We start from the raw sequence: 13,595 nt of genomic DNA, 5'->3' as shown, positions 1-13,595 counted from the left end.
TTGTCTATCCAGACCCCTAGATATTTTGCTTTCTGAACTGGCTTAATCATGGAGCCATTTATGCTAAAGCAAACTTCATGGAACACCCTCCTTCCCGTAAATATGAAGGCTTCTAACTTCTCCAGAGCTATCTCCAGAACCCGGGAGGACATCCAGTCATATACCACCTCCACCACTTAGTTTTCGTCCATTCCCTTGACTAATATGGCTCTCTTTTTCCTGCTTAGCCTTTGAGAACCACCGTTCAAGTATTATTTCAGAGGATGAATGAGGATGATATGTATGAGTGTAAATGAAGTGTAGTCTTGCACAGTTTCAGTTCGACCATTCCTGAGATGTGTGGTTAATTGAAACTCAACCACCAAAGAACACCAGTATCTACGATCTAGTACTCAAATCCATATAAATTAACTGTCTTTACTAGGACTTGAACACTGGAACGCTCGACTTCCAAATCAACTGATCCACATCTACTAGACCAACCTGGTGGATTGATTAATATAGCTAGATCATTGGCAAAGCTGACCACCTCTACCCCCTCAGGATATTGCTGACAGAGACCACCGTACTCAATATTCCAGAGCAAGGGCCGCAACACTGATCATTGCGGGACACTTGCTTTCATATCAAAAACGTACTTCCTGGTGTCAGTTATTCTGTGGACTACCCTATTACTCAAGTAGTCTTTGATGATCTTTTGAAATTGGGCCACCACACTCCTTGCCACCAACGACCCTCCAATGATATGTTATGGGAGGCTGTTGAAGGCATTTCTAACATCTAAAAGTATCAGTGCCAGGACCTCCCTGGTCCTCCTCGTCCCTCTTGTCGCCTCATCCGCAAACTTCATGACTTCTAACGGACTGCCGACTTGCCCTTCCTAAAACCATGATGTTTGGGGAAGAGTCCGCCCAGCTGCTCAATCTGTGCGGCCAGTCTTCCTTTGACGATCCTTTCATATATCTTGCCCAGTGTGTTTAAACACACTGGTTTGTACACTCCAGGATCGTCGAATCCTCCTGGTTTGGGCAGCAGGACCATTCTTGCAGCCTTCCAGCAAGCTGGGAAGGCACTGTGTGAATGCGTTATTCATACACTCTAACACCATCCATGGCAACGCCTGCACCACCAGGCAAGCTACTACCCTGTTATCCCGTCAGGTCCTGACTCTTTCTGACATTTAGCCCTGCTGTAGCTCCCTTGAGTTCTGCGAGGGAGATCCTTCTGGCATCCTCCAGTGAAGCCGCATGTCACACCATATCCAACAGAGAAGGAAAGAGCGAGCCTACTATTGTACCTATCCAGTAGACTGGGATGACTGGCAGCCTCCTGCCCAGCTTTTGGTGACAAGCTTGTAAGCTTGTCCCAAGGGTCGTCCTGTTGCTCTTGTATAAGCCTCTTACAGGAATCGCCCTTCTCCTTTTGGATCTCCCTCTTAAGCCTCTTCCGTGCCTGTTTTAGTCTCTTTAGAGTTAGTCCACGTCCGCTCTCCCCCTCACCCAGACTGTATTGTACCTTACACTGTAGCTTAAGTACCACAGTCCTCAGGTCACCTATTTCGGCAGTCCACCAATAGACCCTTCTTTTAGGGCTCCTTCTTTGCTATAACTCTTCCTGGCAGGCTGTCAGCAAAGATCCCGCTAGCTCTTCTGAGTCTCGTGTACTCTCTTCACTGAAGCTAGCCATTAGTCTCTCCTTCAGCCTCAACAAGTGTACCTGGTCCACGTGCCAGCTAGGTTGTTCCTGATGGGTTGCAGGTCACTGAGCTTGACCCATATCCCCCAGTGATCACTGCCCAATTCTTCCAGCATTATGTCGCACCTCAAAATGCATAGAACAAACATCTCAGAAGCGTAGACAAGATCAAGTACAGAACCTGGATATTTTTGCTTATTATATGGATCGCTTAAACATTGTTTATTATCTATTATTTTATATCTACATTACATATAATTATCTTTTTTTTTCTCTTTTTTTTGTGAAAATTCAAAATTAACAACAGATTTTGGTAATAGAAATGTAGTATGTTACCTTTTTTGATATCAGTACCATTTTGTTAAAAACAGCTTTATTTATATTACATAATTTTTTGTTTTTTGAGCGAAAGAAATGTTATCTGCGATACTCTTAACGTACGGTTTACAATTTCACTGTAATTTTTTTAGAGAAGATTATACAACTGATATTGAAAGAGATTGCTGAAAATAAAAGCAGATCGATATAAAGATTAAATGGATTAATTGCAATGCTCTAAAATCTAATGCAATGTTCTTGATAGTTATTGTAACAAATAAAGACTTGGTTAATAGCACAAATATAACAACTATGATAACTAATAAACATATGTGCTTTACATTACCGTGTAACCAAAATGTATGCAATCTGTTTATCTAATGTATTCATCTATTTTTAACAGAATCAATTCCAAGAACATAAGCGACTGATTAGGTGCTTAATGAACTATTAGTCTGGAGCAAGGTAATAAGAGAATTAAAACAGATTACAAACAATAAGAACCAAACAGTAATTATGTACCCCATAAATAAAATTTCAATAATTCATACTGACAGAAGACCAGGAACTAACACCTCTACTAACACACACAGTACTTCTAACTCCTTTTTATTACTAGCCTTATTATCTAATATATTGTTGTGTTATCAGACAAGGATATTGAGAGGTAGCACATGTTACATTTTTTACAAATGCAATATATTTACTCTGGAATAATTTACTATCTACATAATAAGTACGTAAGTTACAAGTGCCATTCTGATTTTACTATGAACTTAACACAGATAATAAAAATTAACAATTGATTTTAACAGCAAGATAACAATTACAAAATCAATAATTAACTTAATACAAGAATTATCTACTTCTAATATTTACAAAAGGAGACTATCTTACACTTTTATCAGTGAATAATGTCCCCCTTTCCTCTGTTCACAATAGACTCACTGAACAACTTCTTGTACTTAACCACAAAAAAGAACACTATCCAAAAATGGAATATTTTAATGATGAATTCTTCACTATTGCTGTATAATCACTTTGAATATTTGTACACTATACCAAAGTTCACCGGTCCTCAGCAGCATTGATATCTTCAGGCCTAGGGCTTATCTAGCCACTCTTTTGTTCGTTTAAGCATCATAGATTTTTATTGTCTGAACCTCTACAATCTTGTAGAAATTGTTTCTATAGCTCCTTATTTGTTATTTTTGGATTTTTCATTTGTAATTATTTGTCAATTTGTGTCCTTGATTTTCTCTTTTTTCTTAATCTGGTACTTTCTATTACCAGAAGCTTGTCTAGCTCTTACAATATATCGCATGCATGCACAAATTTATATTAACAGAAGATTTTTCTCTAAAATTTTTACAATTAATCAAAATTAGCTTTTCAATCAAACAGAAAAAAACAATGATTTTTTTAATGTCAAAATGTTTTCCTTGTTTTTAGTTATACTGTTCTGTCAATAGTGTGACATTTATATTGCTCTTAATGAATCCCAGCTTTAAATTTGAAATCAAATTCAAAAAGAAGTACCTTTAATCTGACAATTTCCAAAACAGCAGAAGTCCCAGTGATATATTTCCTGTTCCCTGAATTCTCTACTACAGACCACATAAAATTGTTTCTTTGAAAACCAGCTACATAGGATCTCAACAAACAATATTCTCAAACAGTATTCTTATGTTGTCTTAAGGGCTACCTCTTTGGAATTGTTTCAAAAGAAAAGTGAGAAACAAAAATGAAGAATTGTTTAATCAATTGCACCTAGATATAGATTTAACATTTTATGTACATTTGGCATGCACCACTTAGTCCAACATTAACAGTGGTGAACATACGGCAAAAGTAGTAACAGGAATTTCTGATTATTCATGTTAAATGTTTACTGTTATTTTATGTAAATCAGCTGATTAGTCAAATAAATAGAAGTCATCACCTTTAGGAAGAAATGGTTGAATGCATCTATCTGCTGATTATTCAAACCACATGTACAACTCAATGTTAATAAATAGTCTAGCAAACTGCATTCTACCATCAGAATATATTTATTTATAAAAATGATTTTTTCTACTTACTGCTTTATATTATCATCTATAGTACTACATTCAGTACTTTTATAAATACATTAATCTGAATTGAAAAGTATGGCATATTAATTGTAAGAAACAAATTAAAAAACAATTTAAACACAAAACTTTTAATTCAAATTATTTAAAAATTTAAATGAAAAATACATTTATAAGCCATCATATTATTTCAAAAATGAAATTAAATATGTCTAAACCTTACCATTAATAAATTATAGAAACATATATTCAATAATCAACTGTGTAACATTCAATTTAATATTGATAAAGATTATAGATTTCATGCTTACGAAATGATAAAATATAAAGTTCAAATGATAGTAGAAAATATTTATTTAAAAACACTAACATAATGTATTAAACTAAAAATCTGATGTGGGCACTACATGACTTCCTTGAACGCCTCTTAAATTACATATACGCATTTTTTAAAAAGAAAAGTACATAAAATTTTATTTCATTAATAACTTCTGATATTTTTTAATTTTTTTTTATTATTAAATTTAAAAAAAGGAAGTAAAAAAGTTAAAGAAAAAAAAAGGAGATGAAGTCAGATTCGAACCAATATGCCTTCCCTTTGTAAGATCCAAATATTTCATTAATAAAAATTTTATTTGTCTATAACTCTGGAACCAATGAAAATAAGTACTGCTTATGATATATCGTTGAATAGCTCTCAATGAGGGCCTATTACTACATTGAAGAAAACATCCAAAATCCAAATTTTTGGGATTTTTTGGACCAGTTAATTATAATCAAAGGGGAGGTGCACAACTAGATGTTATAACAGTCCTAAATCCAAAATTTCAACATCCTATGGCTAATCGTTTTTGAGTTATGCGAGATACATACATACATACATACATAGACATCACGCCGAAAATAGTCAAAATGGATTCAGAAATGGTCAAAATGGATATTTCCGTTGAAATCTTAAAACTGAAATGTTTTGCATTCACAATACTTCCTTTACTTTGTACAAGGAAGTAAAAAATTGATAAAAACACAAATTCAGAAGCATAAATTGGCTACACTTTTCATATAAAAGTAACATTTTTTTTATAAAATATTTTGCATATAAAATAACTCTGTTAAACCATATTTAATCAAATAAAATAATACTAGACAGTAATCATGTTGAAATTTTAAAATAGGCAAACATAATTGCCAAATACAATCACAAAAAAGCTCTCAAAACAAGCATCACTGATATTGACAATTTACAGAAAGTAATTCTATATGAACAAAACTTCAAAATAAAAAAGAATACAATCAATATAAAGAATAATAAAAATAATTCGTCAAAAAATAAATAATTTAAACAAAAAAAAAATCAAAGATAATGAATACTAGTTATCAATTAAAAAAGAAAAAGGTAAAAAATATATAAATAAATTTTTAATAAAAAGTATAAAAAATTAAAAACTAATCTGACTAATAAGTTTAACAAAGAATTTACTATAAGTTTAAATAACTGAAAGAAATAGAAAAAGTCTGTAAAAACAAGAATCCATCAGTTCTCATATTCTTAGATTTTAAAAATAATTTACCTGTTCTACCTTTAGTAAATTACACGGACTACACCAGAACACTGCCATTTAATTTTTTAAAAGAAGATATAAAATATCACTAAATTAGCAAAACATTAAAACAAGTAGAAATAATCATGATATTTTGGTTTCCAATAATATTAAAAATAAAAATAAAACCTACAATATGATACTAAAAAAAAACATTAACTAAGTAGAAAAACTTTATAAAGTAGATTGAGGAAAACAGAATTTTCAAAAATGCTTTCAGAACATTTACAATAATATACATACGTTAAGCAGAAATTTTAATTATGATAATCACATTAGGGGAAATAAAAATGTATTTCCAAGCATAGAAAACTTGCAATTATGAATAAATAAACAAATTTTAATCCCTTATTCTAGAGAAAATACAAATAATAAAAAACAGCAATGAAAATACAATTAATGAATAAGTAAGTACTTTCAACATGATCAGAGATAGAAGTAAATTTAATTTAAAATAATCAAATTTAAATTTAGAAATATAAAAACATAACTTCCTGTACTTTTAACATTTTAACTGCATTTTTAATTTGGTTTTCCACAAAATGTTTTGATGAAGCTATGATTTCTGCAGAAGTACTAATATAGAGAAATAAATAAAATATTAAAAGGAAAAACAAATTTTTATAAATACATGAACCTACAACATACAGATATGCTGAACCACCAATTTTAAAAGTAGTAATTTAAAAAAAAAATGCAGTGTCAAGTATGTGCACGATATTATCTTTATTCCTTGGGGTGTGACTGAATATGATAATTCAAAACAGTTCCACATCACAAGAGATAGTTTTCCTTCAAATATTTTATTGTTTAAAAATATATAATGATAAAATTTTAAGCATTTAAAAATCTCTGTCCCTTAGATGTCTTTAGCTTCATTTTCAACTTTACAGACAGTTTTCTACAACCCAAAAATCCTTGCAGTATAAACCTATAGAGTAGAACCCAACACATAAGACATGTACTATAAACAGAGAGAACACGTAAGACAAAACACAGAATGTCCAGTGATAATACTAGTTCTTAATAATAATAATAAAAAATATATATTTAATACTCTATTTTTAATTTTTCTGAAAAATAAATGCTTTTTACACGGAGATCCAATTTATTTTTTTTCCATTAAGACGCCTAAAAATTCTATAGTGGTTGTTTTAATACAACACTATTTAGAATGGAATCAAAATGAAAAATATTGGCAAATATAATGGCACCAAAATTCACTGTACCTATGTTGTTAAATAATTTATAAATAAACTTTTGAATATAAACCTTTTTATTTTCACTAATTTACACTAACCTCATTACATAATCTCATTTACATTAGTAAATAAATGCACAATGGGTGTAGGTGTGGGGGCACACGCATGTGCGCGCACACACACACACACGCACACACACATTTTTGTATTTTTATTTACTAAAATCCAACTTATCAATTTCTGTAAATTGTCCTTCATTAAGTTTTATGAGTAAATTAAAAACTGTAACCAATTACTCCATATTTAAACAAGTAAAACAAACCTATCAACCAAATGAAAAGTCTTTAAAAGGTCTAGAAAGACTGAAATATTGGTAAAACCAACAAAAAATAAGAATCAAAATGATAATAATCTATCAATTGAATACTATTACTTAAAAATTCAACTACAGCTATTTCAGCTGATCTGTGTTACCTACAGCCAAGTTATGCCAAAAAGATACTCACCAAAGCATTTTTTTGTTTTTAACAAAAAAATAAATAAATTTAAAAAATTGACTAATTAAAATCAATCTAAATGATTTCAGAGGGGGTAAGAATCTATATACACTTACTCGGAGGGTCTTAACATCAAAATAATTGATATTTACCGTTTCTTATCCAATCTTCACATTTCTGGACCAAATTACCCTGATTTAACAAAATTTAATACACAGTTTGCTGAAAACTGCTATTAATACTATTTTTGTCAATAATGGACTTCCTAGGTAATACAGTAAATTAAAAAAAACCACTTAAACTCACATTACAGCAAATCCAATACCCTAACCTTACTTTTGAACAAAAACAATTTGAAGTAAAATTAACTGGAAGACCAGAGGAAAAATGTATTTTCAGAAATATCAGACTTACAGAAGCATCTGTAAATTAAAAAAAAATCACAAAATTAAAAAATATATATTTACACACATATATATATATATATATATATATAATGTAAAATTTTATTAACCTGCTAACAGCTGATATCCTTATAGTTGAGGTTAAGATGAAACACAAATATGAATGATCTAACAAACTATATTGTTACAATATTCAGTAAATTTTTATATTTTTCATGTGTGAATGAAGAGAAATAACATTAGTGGAAAAATATTATATAAAATTTTATTAACCTAACAGCTGCCCTCCCTACAGTTGAGGTTAAGATCAATCACAAATATGAACTATCTAACAAACTATATTTTTGTTACAATCAATATTTAGTAAAATTTTTCATGTGAATGAAGAGAAATAAACATTACTGGCAAAATCTTGTAACTGAAATGTACAAATCAGGCATTTCTTTGTTTCATAAACAACAGAATCTAATCTTACCATTACTTAACACCTTCCCCAACCTTGTAGATGGCAAAATGTGGTCCAGATTGTATATCTATTGGGATGATATTATTTTCAATAATCAGTAGTTCTTATGACTTCTGTTCACCAACTGACTGCAAAAAATTGTAATTTTACTTTCTTATAATTCACAAAATAGTTATATTTTAACCTTTTGAAATTTTTTTTAAATTTTACCATGAAGTAGTCTGAAATAACATAAAACACGTTTTTTCAGAAGGCCATAAATCAATTTTTATTACATGCACATTGTATTACATTTGTTCAAAAGCCAGGATAGGTCTCTAGATCTGCTATAATATGGCAACAGAATGGGTTGCTCAGACGAATTCTAGGTGCCTCTGATTGCCCACCGGGTTGGTCTAGTGGTGAACACGTCTTCCCAAATCAGCTGATTTGGAAGTCGAGAGTTCCAGCGTTCAAGTCCTAGTAAAGCCAGTTATTTTTACGCGGACTTGAATACTAGATCAAGGATATCGGTGTTCTTTGGTGGTTGGGTTTCAATTAACCACACATCTCAGAAATGGTCGAACTGAGAATATACAAGACTACACTTCAATTACACTCATACATATCATCCTCATTCATCCTCTGAAGTATTATCTGAACGGTAGTTACCGGAGGCTAAACAGGAAAAAAAGAAAGAAAGGTGCCTCTGATGGTCTGATGGTCTGACACTACCATTTTAATTTTTTTTCAACTGTTATTATAATACACAAATGATCAAAATTAATGAATTATTATGAAAGTCAAACCAAACAATCAATGCCTTACAAATTTACTTGTAAATACTGCCCACGATTCATTCATGTACATAAAGTACAACCTGCCTTCTGGTTCAGTTAAATTTATCTTATAACAAATGTTAATTATCTTCTCTTTTAAGATCATTGTTAAATTATACTAAGCACTAAAAAATTTTTTTTGTTAGAGAAACTTCTTTCTACTTGCTGACTTCACAAAATTTTTATTTTACATTTACTGCGATTTATTTCTTACAAAACTGATGTAATTCAGTGACAATATTGTATTTAATAACGTTTAATTATACCATGGACAAAACTAGGGGGAAAAAAAACTATAGTACCATCTTATTATAAACCTACATAAAATCCAACTTGCAATTCCATACACTTCAGTAAAGTATACACTGATTTAGAATGTGATTTTATCATTCACCTTCTACTTGCCATAAAATTTCATCAACATTAGCATACAATAAAAACAACAATAATTAATATACAAGTATATTATATATAATATAGTGTACCATAAAGCATCTCTGTCAATGACGAATTATTCTAATTTGATTTACAAGACTTATTGTTAAAGACACATTTGGTACGAACATGGAGTTGTGCTCAACAGCTGATGGCAGCTGCAATATTTTACTGTGGAGTATAGTTAATTTTCAGATTCCTTTGGTTTGCTTTTCCTACTGTTGAACTCTGTATCTGTCATATTATACAATATGATTCTTTATAATACTTAGTACAAATTTCATCCACAGGAAGGTTTATTGATACTTAAGTAAATTGAATTCTATTTTCATAACAAGACTACCAATAAACAACCTTAATTTGCTACCTATGTTTATTTATAACAGTACTTTGTGTAATTTAGAAACACAATTCATATAAAGTAAGTTTTATTTATTTCTTCTTTATTATCATTTGTTAGTAATTTTTTCACATTACAATGAATCAATTACAATAATATTATTACAATGAGCCATATTACAATAATGTAATAGTTGAATATTAAACAATCGACATTCTAATTTGGATGGGGGTCTGATGAGAGTGATAGTTTGGTATCATAAAATGGTATAACATTATAGATAGTAAAATTTAACAAAGTGAAGAAGAAATTAATAGTTATGATGAGAACAGGTCATTAGTGCAAAATATCAGGTAACATAGCCGCATATCAATTTGCAAAGTATTGGTAGTTCATTGTGAGATTCTCTTCCAGTGTGAAACGAAATCGGTAATCAGCCTTCAAAACCAAAATTTTAAGAGATAAGTGGTGATAAGACTATATATTGATGAAACCCTTAATGAATTAAGATTTTCAAAAATCTTTTGATAAAAATGAGTGAAACAAATATACTTCTTCTATGAAACAACAGTAATTTAAGCAAAACAAAATTAATTCTAATTCTTGAAGGAAAAATGGACTAATGTTATAACACAAGCTGTAAACATATGTTCATAGTTTTACTACAAATGCTTGTCATACAGAAACATAAACAGTAAATAATATAGAAAATGATACAGAAACAGTAAATAAAGAACATATTAATAATTAGTAGTTATACTGTAAGTTTTTTTACAGAACTAATAAAGTAAATAGTAAGGAGATAAACAAAAAAATTATGTTAAAAATGAGCCATGAAAAAATGTATATGTCCAAGTTGTATCAGTATAATGAATAACACTTACAAGGAAACATCAATCTACAAAGTAAAGGCATCTCAAATAGGTAAGTTAGAAAGTTTATCACTAATAAAATGTCAAATACAGTGTAAATTGTCCATGATTTGAATGGTACACCACTTTGCATGCATATAGTTCCCGATATGTTAATAACTTGTAAAATATGACTAGCAATAACTGTGTGACTATTGTATGTGCAGTTTATACCCATGCCCACATTCTAACTTTTCTTTTTCTAGAAATGAAAATTCAACAAAGAAGAAATGTTTGTTTATAAGCAGCTATTACAGCTTTTAGGTTTCAAATAACAATTTTAATATAGAATTGTTAGCATTATTTTTTTATAAATTTTTGGACAGACTAAAAATGCAACAAATTTACAAATAGGAAAAAATTAAAACTGGTAAGAGTAAAAATAAAATTTATTGGATTTTTTTAACATTATAAACTTAGAACTTAACAAAATTGTAACTTTTACCAAAAGAAAAAATATATATTTTACAACATACTGAATTCATTACAATTTTATTTTTGTATATATTAATATTTCTGAATTTGATTTATTTGTAATATTTTGAAAAAGTTCTAAAATAAAAGTTTTATCAGCAATGAAATGCAAACACTAACAGAAATAAATGAATTAAGCCTTTACCTGCAATAATATACTGAAATTTTTAAACCAACTTCAAAAAAAAAAAAATGGTAAAATTCTCAATTCAACCACAGACTAAACTTAATGATTAATGAATGTTTCATTTTGTAATGTAAGTTCCTCTGATGGTATAATCTAATTTTCTTCTTTTTTTTTACAGTTAACTAAAAAATGGAATTTTTTTTAATATTTCTTAAGTATCACTGTTTGTATTGAAGATATGTTTTTTGATTATGCTTATATTGGATTGTTATGTCATAATTACATACACCCACTCATACAATTCCATTAACATCTTTTTGTGAAAAATTTCAAGAAAAGTTGGAAAACTTAAGTTACATAATACATATCCTATATTCCACAAAACCATTAATACACAGCAGCAGTCTCTAAGTCATTTCTCTGCACCCCTTTTCCTAGTTTTGGCAAGATAAATTTTAGATTTTGTGAATGTCTCATGTCCCTGCATTTCTTGAGGTCTTGTTTTCTCTGTAATCTTTTATTATACCTTACCCACATTTTAAATATAAATAAAAATACTCTTAAAAAATTGAAGTACAATATTTTTCTTTAAATCTTGACATTTTAAAAGTCAGCAACAAATTAACCTTTGTGTCAATAATAGCTGTTTTTAATTTTGCGTAGATGTCTTAGGCAAAATTTAAAGAAAATCATTGAAAGTAAATTTTTTACTTTTTAAGGCAGTTTTTCACTAAATCTATCAATTGAAGAATGTTACATAAGTCAATGGCACTAACATTAATTATGATTCATTAAGATATTGATGTTCCCAATACAATTCAACTTTGATGTTATAACTACATCTTCTCATTAGGTTGTTGGTCACAGCCAGGCCAATCTTTCTACAATCAGAAATGATGAAAATCATGAAAAGGTTTACAGTGAAATTTACCAAAATCTCCCCCATTGGACAATCAATAAGATCTCTGAATTGACCTGTAAGCTAGGAGTTAATGACAGCAAATTTTAACAGAACATTTGAATATATTGTCACAAAATTTCTACTTGGCTGCTCACAGCTAAAAAAGTCATCTTAATGTGTCCCATGACTTGAAGGATAACTTTGAAATGACCCAGAAAGTTATGATGCAGATAAGAATTGATGCAACAACTATGACCCTCAAACCAAACAACAAACAAGTCAGTAAAAATCGTCGAGTTTGCAATGAAAAAGTATGCAAGTTTAATTGAATGTGAAACAGTGTTTATTTGTCTTTTCAACTTGAAAGGGATTGTTCATCAGAGAAAATCTGTTCTTTCTTGACAGACAGTGAATCAGCATTCTGCCTACTCTGTGTTGAGAACATTCACAAGTGTGGGAGACACTTGATAGCATCATACCATTGATAGTGTTGATAGTGTCACACAATGGGTTTCTACACTATGATAATGACTGCCCAAACCACCACTCAGTCTGTCCAACAGTTATCAAAAAAATATAATGGCTATTTTTCCTTACCCTGTAAAATTACTCTGTGAAATTTTTCCTTTTTGCCTCATGAAAAAAACTCCAAGGAAGGCATTTTTGTAATTTCAGAGAAGTTCAAAAATGGTTCTTGAAATGGGTAAAACATTGGCAGAAATACATCCAGTAACATGGAAAGGGCTTTGAGGTTGAGAAAGTATTAATTAAATAAAGCTTATTAACACTTTATACAATCCGACTATTTATATAATAGTTTTTAATCATTTCAATTATTTTTGTATACTCCTCATAAATGCCAACACACAGGCAATTCCCTTTTATCTATTTTTTTACTGCACTTCCAAAAGTCTAGCGCACTAGTCTACAAGTCTTTAAATTTACTAACACAAACACTTTACTAGCACAACATTACTAATATATCTGTGAAAACCATAAATATAAAACATTACACAAAACCAAAATAAAAAAGCTCATTGTATGTGCTACCTGACACTAAGAAACTGCATGGTGACTAAATTGACAAATAGGTTCTAAAATTAGTTTTTTTAAAAAACTGCCTCACTTAATAAGTTTAATATATAATAGGATTTATTATGTAGAACTACTTATTTTGTTTTCTTGATGAAAACTTTTCTTTATCTTTGAACATAATATGTGTGCCTCTCAGAGAAGGTTTTTTATAGAGAAAAAATTGTAAAATTTATAAATTAAGATTTCAATTAGTCCTTGTTTATTGCTCTTTTTTCTGTAATAAAATGTCTTTACTATGA

General features: G+C 29.8%; 1 protein-coding gene across 5 annotated transcripts in view; it reads right to left on the bottom strand.

Moving 5' to 3' along the window:
• LOC142321352 (ATPase family AAA domain-containing protein 2B-like) overlaps nt 1-13,595 on the bottom strand; it is a 189,627-nt gene that overhangs the window by 75,051 nt on the left and 100,981 nt on the right. The gene's annotated exons all lie outside the window — the stretch shown is intronic.

Source organism: Lycorma delicatula, chromosome 1, assembly GCF_047948215.1.
Source record: "Lycorma delicatula isolate Av1 chromosome 1, ASM4794821v1, whole genome shotgun sequence".
Taxonomy (NCBI): Eukaryota; Metazoa; Arthropoda; class Insecta; order Hemiptera; family Fulgoridae; genus Lycorma; species Lycorma delicatula.
The sequence above is the reverse complement of the archived record's forward strand: the minus strand, read 5'-3'. Positions and strand labels throughout refer to the sequence as shown.